This window comes from Rana temporaria, chromosome 7 (genome assembly GCF_905171775.1).
Source record: "Rana temporaria chromosome 7, aRanTem1.1, whole genome shotgun sequence".
Lineage (NCBI taxonomy): Eukaryota > Metazoa > Chordata > Amphibia > Anura > Ranidae > Rana > Rana temporaria.
This window is the reverse complement of record NC_053495.1, coordinates 170,942,364-170,954,232: the sequence shown is the minus strand read 5'-3', so window position 1 is coordinate 170,954,232 and position 11,869 is coordinate 170,942,364.

Sequence of the window (11,869 nt, the reverse complement as noted above, 5' to 3'; positions counted from 1 at the left end):
CCAGAGTTGGGTTTTAAAATGAAGATAACAGGATCAGCCAACCTAAAGGTGATATTACAGTTTTAGGTGGAGTCTGGTAGGCTGCATCATCCCCTGGCTACTTAGGCTACATTTGCATAGGCAATGGGGTGCAGATAGTTTGCTGTTGTCAGAAGCAACTAAACACTGTGTTGGCATGCAATGCCCAGTTAGCTGCGGCCAAAAGTCTGCAGAAATTCCAACCCTGGACACATTGGTTGCATCTAGGGTCAGCAAAAGACTAGCCAATCACTGGCTATATTGCTTTTGCTATCATGGGGCACTCTTTACTAAAAAATTACATTGAGCTTAGTTTCCTCTAGTGTTCAGCACAGGGACTGCAGAGAGAGAGAGAGAGATAAAAGGGACCACTACTGAAAGCAGGGGATTGTGGGACATGTAGTCTGAAAAGCCAGCATTCCAATAGCTCTAATGCTGCTGAAAAAACTACAAGTACCAACTGGCTGGAGAGAGAAATAATTCTGGGTGGCAGATAAATGGAACAGTCCGGGGAGCGGGGAGGGGCCTTGTTCTCTAGGGACACAGGATCTACAGCTGCAGGAGTGAGAGGCCAGGCTTCCCTGGCTGATGTGAGTGAGCTCCACAGCCTGGACGGCACAGAGGGCCCCGGCCTCTCTGTGAGTAAGCCTTATCCCTTGAGGGGGTATTTCATGTTTTTTCCATATCCCTGAAGGCAGATCCTCAACCACCAGCCTCTCATCAGCAGAGTGGCTATTTGGGGTCATTTTCACCTAACCCCATGTAGACACCGCTGAACCCCTGGGTCATCAGGTTGCCAGTTGGGCATTGCTTAACTGACTGCTGGTCCTTTAAGAGCCTGTTCTGGGACATCCACACAAACCATGGTATCTCCAAGACTGGTGAGCGAGCAGAAGCCCACCCTTAATGCGGCGTTCCGGCCACAATTTCACTTTTTAAATATAAATACCCCAGTAATACACAAGCTTAATGTATTCTAGTAAAGTTAGTCTGTAAACTAAGGTCCTTTATGTTAGGTTGTTACAGCATTTAGACACTTTATAAAATAGAAATTGACTGGGGCCATCTTAAGTGTGGGCATCATGAAGCCAGACTGTATGACTTCCTGGATTTCAGCCTTGCAGATCTCGCACATGCTCAGTGCTGCACAAGCAGTGTAATAGGTTTCAGATCAGGTTTCAGCACCTGTGCTGTCCAAGTCACATGATTCTTCGAGACTGGGGAGTGCACAGACTCCTGGAAAGTTACACCCACTACATTCCCAGGAGTCTGTGCGGTGTAGGTTAGGAAGCTTAAGCACCTAGGTGCAGGAAGTGGGAAGATTAACTATTCTGCCTAGCAACAACACTTTGAAGGCATCTAAAAAAAAAAAAAAATTTCTTAAAGGACTAATGACATTTTTTTAAAACTACTGATGTAATGTTATATTTATGGGTGGAACTCCACTTTGATTTATCTTTCAGAAACACTGCATGCCTCCTGACACTTTTACCCCACCCTTTACATCATCAAAAGGCCTTTTACTGGGAAGAACCCTGCTTTTCTATCCACCTTTGCTGGTTGCCAATGCTCAGCAACATCTTTGGGCCCCTTCATACCTAGCTGATGATTTCAGAAACCCTTACTTCAAGGTCTTTTTCACACAAAGAAATCAACCTACATCACCTATTTATATTAAAGGGAAAATCTCACTCAGGTTTTGCATATTGTGCTTTGTTATTTCTTTTTGCCTGTGGCATAGAGGGAGCTGACTGACAAAAAAATCTTCTCTTCCCCGTCTTGTACCTGGGGTCAAAGGTCCCCCTAAAGGGAAAGTCCACCCTAAAACTAAAATCCCTGCATCTACAGGTATGCACATTCTAACACTAACCTATCTAGCCCTGTAAAGAAGAAATCGGTATACATACCTTTACTCACATCACCCATAGAGTTACTATGGGGCTTCCACTGTCAGACGAGTCCTCTGCACCCGCCTCCACAGAGAAGCCGTGGATGACAGCCCAGCGTTGGGTTGGGTCGGATCGCTTGCAGAAAAGATATGTATATTGTTTTTTTTTTCTTCACAGGGCTATAAAGGTTAGCATTCGTGTTAGATCGTCAATGTCTGTAGATGCAGGGATTTTAGTTTTAGGGTGGACTTATCCTTTAAAGTGGATGTAAACCCAAAAATATATATTTTTTTTGTTGATGTCACAATGTAAAGTATAAGATTTCCTATAATCTGTGCCCAGTCTTGCCCCACAGAGTTAATCCAGCTCTGAGCAATCTTCTTTTATTGTTCAGTGAAAATTAACAGACTTCCAGATAAAAACCTGTCTAAATAAAAAGTCCTTTCCTCTCTCCTTGCTTTGAGTGACAGGTTATTTACATATCTGGCTTGGACATGTTTATCATATGTTATGTTTATCATAATATGAGGTGATAACCACAGTATAAAAAGTGAGAAATCCACCCCTCCCCCACATAACACATCCTGGTAATATACAATGAACTGTGGATCACCTCATATTATGATTAACATAACATATGATAAACATGTCCAAGCTAGATATGTAAATAACCTGTCACTCAAAGCAAGGAGAGAGGAAAGGACTTTTTATTTAGACAGGTTTTTATCTGGAAGTCTGTTAATTTTCACTGAACAATAAAAGAGGATTGCTCAGAGCTGGATTAACTCTGTGTGGCAAGACTGGGCACAGATGATAGGAAATCTTATACTCTACATTGTGACATAAAAAATAAAAAAAAAGATAGGTTAAGATTTGTTGGCCTCTTTTGTCAGGTTCACTGTTATTGCCATTTCATTGTATATCTCAATAATTCTGTTTTGTGCTAACATTGCAATTTGGAGAATACCCAACTTCACATTCTTAGTTCCCTTGTTAACTCTTCTTTGGTGTCTTTTCCATTTGCATTCTCTCTTTAAATTATGTCAGAATCCAGGATACCATGGGTGTCAGGAAGCTTGCAAGGTCAGGGCAACCAATGGGGTCACTCACCTTCAAGCGGCCTTTACGGGGGTGGTACTACACCTCTATTCACATTTAATTGCTCAGATGAATGCGTAGATGTGAACAGCAGGGGCACCGGCCATTACTTTGATCTGAGTACACATCTGACTGCTGCAGCTGTTTCCTCCCCCTCCCACCCTTCTAGCTCTATGCAGAAGCTCAGCTTTCTTCCTCCTTCCCCTCCCATGTTCCTCCCCTTACTGCCATGTTGTATTTAAAAGCCCATCACTTCTCTTCACTGTCCATGCATTTGAAGAAGAGGGTCTCTGTAAATACGTCATGCACACCCCTCTCCTGACATCCACCAGGCATTTTGACAGCTGTCATCCTCTAGTGCAGCCTAGAATTCCGCCCCCAATATTCATACTTTGAGCTGGCTGGCTCCCTGTCATCCTTGGTCTCTGTTTACTCAGTGAAGCTTACAGCCTCACACTGATTACAGCTGCTTGTTCTCAGGTGTTCCCTATCAATTCTGTTTTGTGTGTAACACCCATGTCCTAAACAGGGCTGCTAGTAAATCTAGTTGTGCTAGGTGGTAACTAGCCTGGCTAATTTGTAGTCTTTGATCCACTGGTTTCTGTCCTAAGCTTGAGTTTAATTTGTGGTCTCTCTCTTCTGTCAATAGGTGGCACTGTTGCCTTTGGCATTAGGATGATGGATCACAGTGAATTCAGGTAATGAGTAAATATCTTGTCCCAATTAGCAGGAGTTTCCTTTGACAGCTTTGCATGCTGGAATAAGCTTTTTATTTTGAGGAAGTCAGGCGATCTGAATTCTTTCCACCCGGGCTGCGGCCTGGGTGTGTGTGTGTGGAGCAACAGAAGAGGTGGAAGCCTGAGGCCTAGCCAAGTGCAAAAGGGGCTCAGCCTGAGGGGAGCCTGATCATTGCCGGTGGTAAAGGAGAAGCAGTAGCCAGAGGGACGACCACTCCTGTTGCCGAAGACAAGTGCAGAATGGATGGAGTTCAGAAGGAGTACCAGAGCACATGCTTCACTAGCCAGGGAAGTTGAAGTAGGTGGGAAAACTTCAGTAGAGACTCATCCAGAAATACAGCAGGTAGCTGTGAGCAAAGCTTGAAGGAGTACGGTGGGTAGCTGTAACTAAAGCTTGAATAGAAGTACAGTGGGTAGCTGTGAGTCAAGCCTGAGGGATCCAGCGCGTAGCTGTGAGTCTGAGGAACCCAACGGGTAGCAGTGGGTGAAGCTTGAAGAATAAAGCAGGTAGCTGTGAGTTGTACTTGAGGGATCCAGCAGGTAGCTGAGAGTCCAAGAAGTCCAATGGGATACAGCGAGCTGAGCTTGAACAATACAGCGGGTAGCTTTGAGTGAAGCTTGAGAAGTCCAGCACGTGGCTGGGAGCTAAGCTTGAAGATCTACAGTGGGATACTGTGAATGAAGTTGTTGCTATTAGACATGTGCACACTGAAATATTTTGTTTCGGAATTTTGTTTTCGTCCGAAAAATTAATTAATTTAGTTACTCCCGAAATTCGTTTTCATTTATTTTGTTTTTCGTAAAAAAATGCATTCGTCCGAAAATCCAAATTAATTAAGGTCAAATCTGTCATTGAAGGTTTATGGTGTCTGTTGAATGTTCTAAGAAGATTCAACGGAATCTTTAAAAAAAAAAAAAGATTTGACGGAATCTTAAAAAAAAAAGAAAAAGAAAATAAGATTCGACAGAATCTTTAAAAAAATAAAGATTCGACGGAGCACAATCGTACATTTCCGATCATATGTTCTGCCTACAAGCTATAGAAGAATTCTAATGTTGTATGACTATTAATAATTATATTTATGAATATTACTAGTCAACCAACATTAGAATTCTTCTATAGCCCATAGAGCATTTCACCATAAATGTTCACTTGCTGCGATCGTATGTTTTTAGCTGCTTCGTAGAATCTTCATGTCTCTATAATGTCGAATCTTCATGTCTCTCTTTGTCGAATCTTTACTCTCTATGTCAAATCTTTTCTCTCTATGTCGAATCTTTTCTCTCTATGTCGAATCTTTTCTCTCTATGTCAACTCTTCTTCATGTCTCTATAATGTCGAATCTTTTCTCTTTATGTAGAATAATATTGGACTAATAGAGTTAAGGTTAGGCATATTCAAACGCAACGAAAACAAAAATAAACCATTCGTTTATGTCGGATCTTTCGTTTTTAGTCTTCTGTGCTTTCATTATCGTTTGTAAAAACGATAACGAAAATACCCGAAATTCGGACAAAAATGCATTCGGTCGAAAACAAATGCACGTGTCTAGTTGCTATAGGAGACAGCAGTTGCTACAACATACAGATCGCTGCATTCAGCTTAAAGGCCCCTTTTATGTATTGATGTCTGCCTAGTTCTATTTTTGTCTGCAGAGTCTGCCAAGTTGCTATATGCATTTGCCTATGGGTGTCCTGTGCCCTACCCCTTTCTCCCCTGGTCCTGTAAACCACAACGACAGGCTGAAAAAAACAAAGTTCAATGCTTCCAAGCATGCGTTGACTTGATTCTGAGCATGCGTGGATTTTTAACCGATGGTTGTGCCTACTAACGATCGTTTTTTTCCCATCGGTTAGGAATCCATCGGTTAAATTTAAAGCAAGTTGTTTTTTTTTTTAACCGATGGTTAAATAACCTATGGGGCCCACACACGATCGGTTTTGACCGATGAAAACGGTCCATCAGACCGTTGTCCTCTGTTTAACCTACCGTGTGTACGAGGCCTAAGTGTGCTGCTTATTTTATTAAAGAGTTTTTAATTTGATACTGACCTCAGCGCCCTGCTATTCATTTTCTTCTGCAGCTGTTTATACACTGTGGCCCAGATTCACATAGAATTACGTTACTCCACGGCGGCGTAACGTATCCCATTTACGTTACACCGCCGCAGGTTTACAGCGTAAGTGCCTGATTCTCAAAACTCTTACCTGTAAACTTGCGGCGGTGTAACGTAAATGCGCTTGGCGCAAGCCCGCCCAATTCAAATGGGGCGGGCACCATTTAAATTAGGCGCGTTCCCGCGCCGAACATACTGCGCATGCTCCGTCGGTTAAATTACCCGACGTGCATTGCGCTAAATGACGTCGCACGGACGTCATTTGTTTAGACCTTAACATAAATTGCGTCCAGCGCCATTCACGGACGACTTACGCAAACTACGTGGTTTTTTAAATTTCGACGCGGGAACGACGGCCATACTTAACATTGCTTAGAACAACTATGGCTCAGCCCTACGTTTATGTGGCGTAACTCGACGGAAACGACGTAAAGTTAGATCGACGAGCAGCGCGGACGTTCGGGAATCGCCGTAACTAGTCATTTGCATATTCTACGCCGACCGCAATGGCCTCGCCACCTAGCGGCCGGCCTAGAATTGCATCCTTAAGATCCGACAGTGTAATTCAATTACACCTGTCGGATCTTAGGGCTAGCTATGCGTAACTGATTCTATGAATCAGTCGCATAGTTAGGACGGCCGTAACACAGAGATACGACGGCGTATCAGGAGATACGCCGTCGTATCTCTTTTGTGAATCTGGCCCCGTGTATCCGGGCAGTGTTTAGAACCACCAGCGAGAATCTAGTGATTCTCACCGGCGGCCACCCCTGGCCTTGTAAATGCAGTCTTATACTTCTTGGGAAGACGTACAAGAGATCAGTGCACCGCTTTTGAAAACCAGACACAATGGGGGTAACTGAAGTGTAATAATGAACTCTTCAACACATTGAAAGCACTCATTATGACATACAGAGATTGTCTGACATGTATGACTAGTCGTCATCGATCTCTATATCTGCTCTGGATTTGCTGATGAGCTCAGCTGGGAGATGATTGTGGCAGGTCATTTGATATCTACAGTAAGCATAGAAATCGTGACAGAAGCTGATCTTCCATACAATACGTTTCCTGAGAAACAGAGAATTTAATGACAGATTTCGATTGTTATAGAAGCCGGTCTCAGATAGAATCATCTCTTGTAATAACAGCCTTTGCGATGGTTTTTAATAGTTCTCGCTTGTTTTCTAGGAAGGCTTTTATTAGACCTGTGACAGGAGCTGAGGATCTCAGGAGCTCCAGTTTATAGCACTGACACAATCTTATAATAACATATCTCTTGTAAAGACGTCACAAGGAGTATAACGCACATGATGGTTCTTCAGGATTTATGACATGGGCTGGTGCTGCAGGGCCAATGATGCTCAGCATGTGTGGGGTTGTCTGGAGGAAAATGCAGACGTCTTGGGTAGATGGGCATCATTCAATATGGATGCACATACCTGCCAGCATTTTAAAGAATAATTCTGACTTCAGTTTTTTTCTCTCTCTCCCATGGAACAAAGTGCATGTAGCACTTTGTACCATTTTGCTACATGCTTCGTAAGCCTAACTACAAGTAGGGTTGCCACCTGTCCAGGATTCACCCGGACAGTTCGGGTTTGGAATCATGTGTCCGGGTTTCAGACAGCCTGAAACCCGGACACATTATTTAGCCTGGACTATGGCTTGCCAGCAGGGTTTATGGCTGCAGTTGTCTCTTTCACACTGCCTGAGAGAGGGCTCGATCTACACCAAACCCCCCCCCCCCCTCCCCATCCCCTCTGTGTCTGCCCACACTCCAATCCTCAGTGCTGTGCCTCAGAAAAGAAAAGTTGGGGATGGAAATTTTAAGTCCAGCAGCCTCAGATACATCTGGATGAGAGGTGCTGACTGCCAGGGGGGGAGCTCACCATCCATCCCTGTCTGTGAATGTCTCCACCCCCTCTCTCCCTATTCTTTCCTGCCTCTGATTGAGTACACAAAGGTGAATCAGGGTTCTCAGAGCACCCCTTACATCGGAGTTCCCCTTTACACCAGAGACCACAGTGTTCCCCCTTACATCAGAGTCCTCCTGTATATCAGAGTTCCCAGTGTTCCCCCTTAGATCATGGTTTCCAGAGCATCCCTTATGTTAGAGCCCCCAGAGTTCCCCCTTACAGTGAAAGGGAACTCTGCGAGTTCAGATGTAAAAGGGGAACTCTGTGGATTCATATTTAAAAGGGGAACTCTGAGGACTCTGATGTAAAGGAGAACTCTTGGTATTAACTTCATATGATCAGAAATGGTGTTTAATAGCAAAATATATGTATAGGTTATACTATAAAAAAAATTGCTGTGGGCCGCTAAAGTGTTCGGGTTTGACTTGAAGAAAAAGTGGCAACCCTAACTACAAGGCTAGACATGGCACTTACAGGGCCACCCGACAACCTAGCTAGCAAAGAGACAGCTGCTTGATAACCAGTGCTTGTCTTGGCTCTAAACACTTGCCCAAGACAAACATTGGCAAGAGGAATGCAGAGGGTCAGGAGGCTGACATGCCCCACCCCTTCCTTTCATATCTCTTGCCACTGTTTATCCAGGTCAGTAAACTATATACATGATGTGTATTTTAACTCATCTAATAAGCACATATATAAAACATGTATAAATAAGTACAAAGTACTCCTGTGGAAAAATTAAAAGTCAGCAGCTACAAGAACTGTAGCTGCTGACTTTTAATAAACAGACACTTTCCTGTCCCTGGATCGAGCTAGGGTTGCCACCTTTTCTTCAGGCCAAACCCGAACACTTCAGCGTTGCACAGCAATTTTGTTTTCCTAGTATGCATAAACTATGCATAGATGTTGCTATTAAATAATATTTCTAATCATATGAAGTTAATCACAAGAGTCCCCCTTTATATCAGAGTCCACGGAGTTACCCATTTTACATCAGAGTCCACAGAGTTACCCGTTTACATCAGAGTCCACAGAGTTACCCATTTACATCAGAGTCCACAGAGTTACCCCTTTACATCAGAGTCCACAGAGTTACCCCTTTACATCTGAATCCCCGGAGTTACCCCATTACATCTGAATCCCCAGAGTTACCCCTTTACATCTGAATCCCTAGTGTTACCCTTTCACTGTAAGGGAGAACTCTGATGTAAGGGAGAAATCTGGGGACTCTGATGTAAGGGAGAACTCTGGGGACTCTAACATAAGGGATGCTCTGGTGTACGGCAAGGACTCTGATGTAAGGGGGAGCACTGTGGCCTCTGGTGCAAATGGGGAGCTCTGATGTAATGAGTGCTCTAAGAACCCTGATTTACCTTGGCCTACTTACTTAGAGGCATGAGAGAGAAGGGGGAGGGGGAGACTTAGTCCAGTCTAAATAATGTGTCCGGGTCTCAGACAGTGTGAAACCCGGACGCATGATTCCAAACCCGAACTGTCCGGGTGAATCCTGAACAGGTGGCAACCCTAGATCGAGCGCTGTCCTCACCTGGACAGTTTCTCCACCTGCTTCGGTTCCGGCGCCAGCATAGTAACTGAGGGCAAACCAGCGGTGACTGTTAGTCGCCTCACAGTCAGCTGCTTACTGCGCATGTGCGAGCCGTGTGATCTGAATGGTCCTGCAGCTTTCTGGGAATTGTGATGTGTCTCAGAAGGCTGTGGGGGGAAAGGAGGGGGGGCGAAATTCTGATCGGATCTGCGTCCCCCAAAAAATCACATGCCAAAATCACATCCCCTTCGTACAGACCTACCCACCCAGTACAGCTCCCCCAGTACAGATCTCCCCCCTCCAGGAAATCCACTCACTAGACCAGGTATTTCAGAGTATGGTGGAGGTTACTGTGTCAGGTGATCAGAGCTGAGGAGGAGAGAAGGAGTCTCCCTTCCTCTGTACTGCTTGTACCTGCCTCTGAATGTTGTCAGGTGGCAGAAGCAGTAGCTGCAAGTGCCTCTGCTGTGTAGCAACCGTCTGCAATAGCTGCTACGCTGCAAGCGATCTGGGAAAAGGGGGCTTGGGCCCTCATATCCTCCCCTCTTTTCTATATGCCCTTTCAAACATAGATCTATATTCAGACAAAATGAATACTAAAACATTAAAGCAAAAGTACAGCCAAAGATCGTTTGGCTGTACTTCTCCTGTGGATCACAGAAGTGCAGTTCGTTCTGCTCACCTGTGACCCGTTTTCAGCTGACAGCGGGCTGAAGCTTGTTAATAGCTGACTTCACAGAGCTGGTCCAGGCTTGGGAAAGATTGCAACCATATGGTTGGCATCCGCCCAAGTGCCTGAACCAACACCTTGTTACATACTGACTGTATTTAACAGACATTTTTCTCGTTGAGAGAAATGCTCTGGAGCCTACACACGATCGTTTTTCACGACCAATTTAAAAAAATTAAATTTTTCTCGTCATGAAAAATGGTCGTGTGTATGCGGGGTAAGGATAGGCTTTGGGGCTGCTGTTAAATAGAACTACATGTTGCATGAAGTGTTTGGTTTGCTGCATGATTGTTGCCTCATATCCTGTATCAGGCCCCAAAGAGACACCCAAAATCATGAAGGTAATGCAAGTAAACCGTTATCTGCAAAAAAAAATGTTTTTATATTTTTCCCAAAGTTCTAATTTACGTTTACCTGACATGTCTTGATGTACAAAGGATTTCATGATGTGACATTAAAGGAGTTGTAAATTCATTGTTTTTTTCACCTTAATGCAATCTATGCATTAAGGTGAAAAAACATCTGATGTTGCCGCCGCCCCCCCCCCCCCCCCGAGCCCCTGTTTTACTTACCTGACCCGTCGAAAGGCCTGCGCGATCCCGAGATCCTCTTCGCCGTTCAGACTGGCCGCTGATTGGCTAGAGCGGATGGATTGAGAGCAGCGCATCCATTGGCTGGCGCTGCTGTCAATCACATCCAGTGACGGGGCGAGCTGAGGGGCGGGGCCGAGTGATACAGTGAGTGTCAGTGAGTGGACCCGGCGCATCGCGGATCACGGTAAATCGCCGCTGATAGCGGCGGTTTACCATGTGATCGCCCTGTCCAACGACGGAGCGATCACTAGTAAACAAACCGGCGTCATGTGATGACGCCAGTTCCTCCCTCCCCTCTCTGTACCGAACGGTACAGTGTGAGAGGAGAGGGGGGGAGAGAGCAGATGCGTGCTGCTGGGCTGTGTGCTGTGGGCTGGATCTGTGACATATGCAGTCACAGATCCAGCCAGCCATCCATCCCTGCTCAGCCATTCCATACCCATACTGTGCAATACACAATACCCATACTGTGCAATACACAATACCCATACTGTGCAATACCCCACAATACTCTGCAATACCCCACACTACTCTGCAATACCCCACACTACACTGCAATACCCCACACTACTCTGCAATACCCCACACTACACTGCAATACTCCACAATACTCTGCAATACCCCACAATACTCTGCAATACCCCACAATACTCTGCAATACCCCACACTACACTGCAATACCCCACACTACTCTGCAATACCCCACACTACACTGCAATACCCCACACTACACTGCAATACTCCACAATATTCTGCAATACCCCACAATACTCTGCAATACCCCACACTACTCTGCAATACCCCACACTACTCTGCAATACCCCACACTACTCTGCAATACCCCACAATACTCTGCAATACCCCACAATACTCTGCAATACCCCACACTACACTGCAATACCCCACACTACTCTGCAATACCCCACACTACACTGCAATACTCCACAATACTCTGCAATACCCCACACTACTCTGCAATACCCCACACTACTCTGCAATACCCCACACTACTCTGCAATACCCCACAATACTCTGCAATACCCCACAATACTCTGCAATACCCCACAATACTCTGCAATACCCTACAATACTCTGCAATACCCCACAATACCCTGCAACGTCGCCTATGGGGATTTTTAAGTAGCAAAGTTTGGCGCCATTCCACAAGCTTGTGCAATTTTGAAGGGTGACATGTTGGGTATCTATTTACTCGGCGTAACTT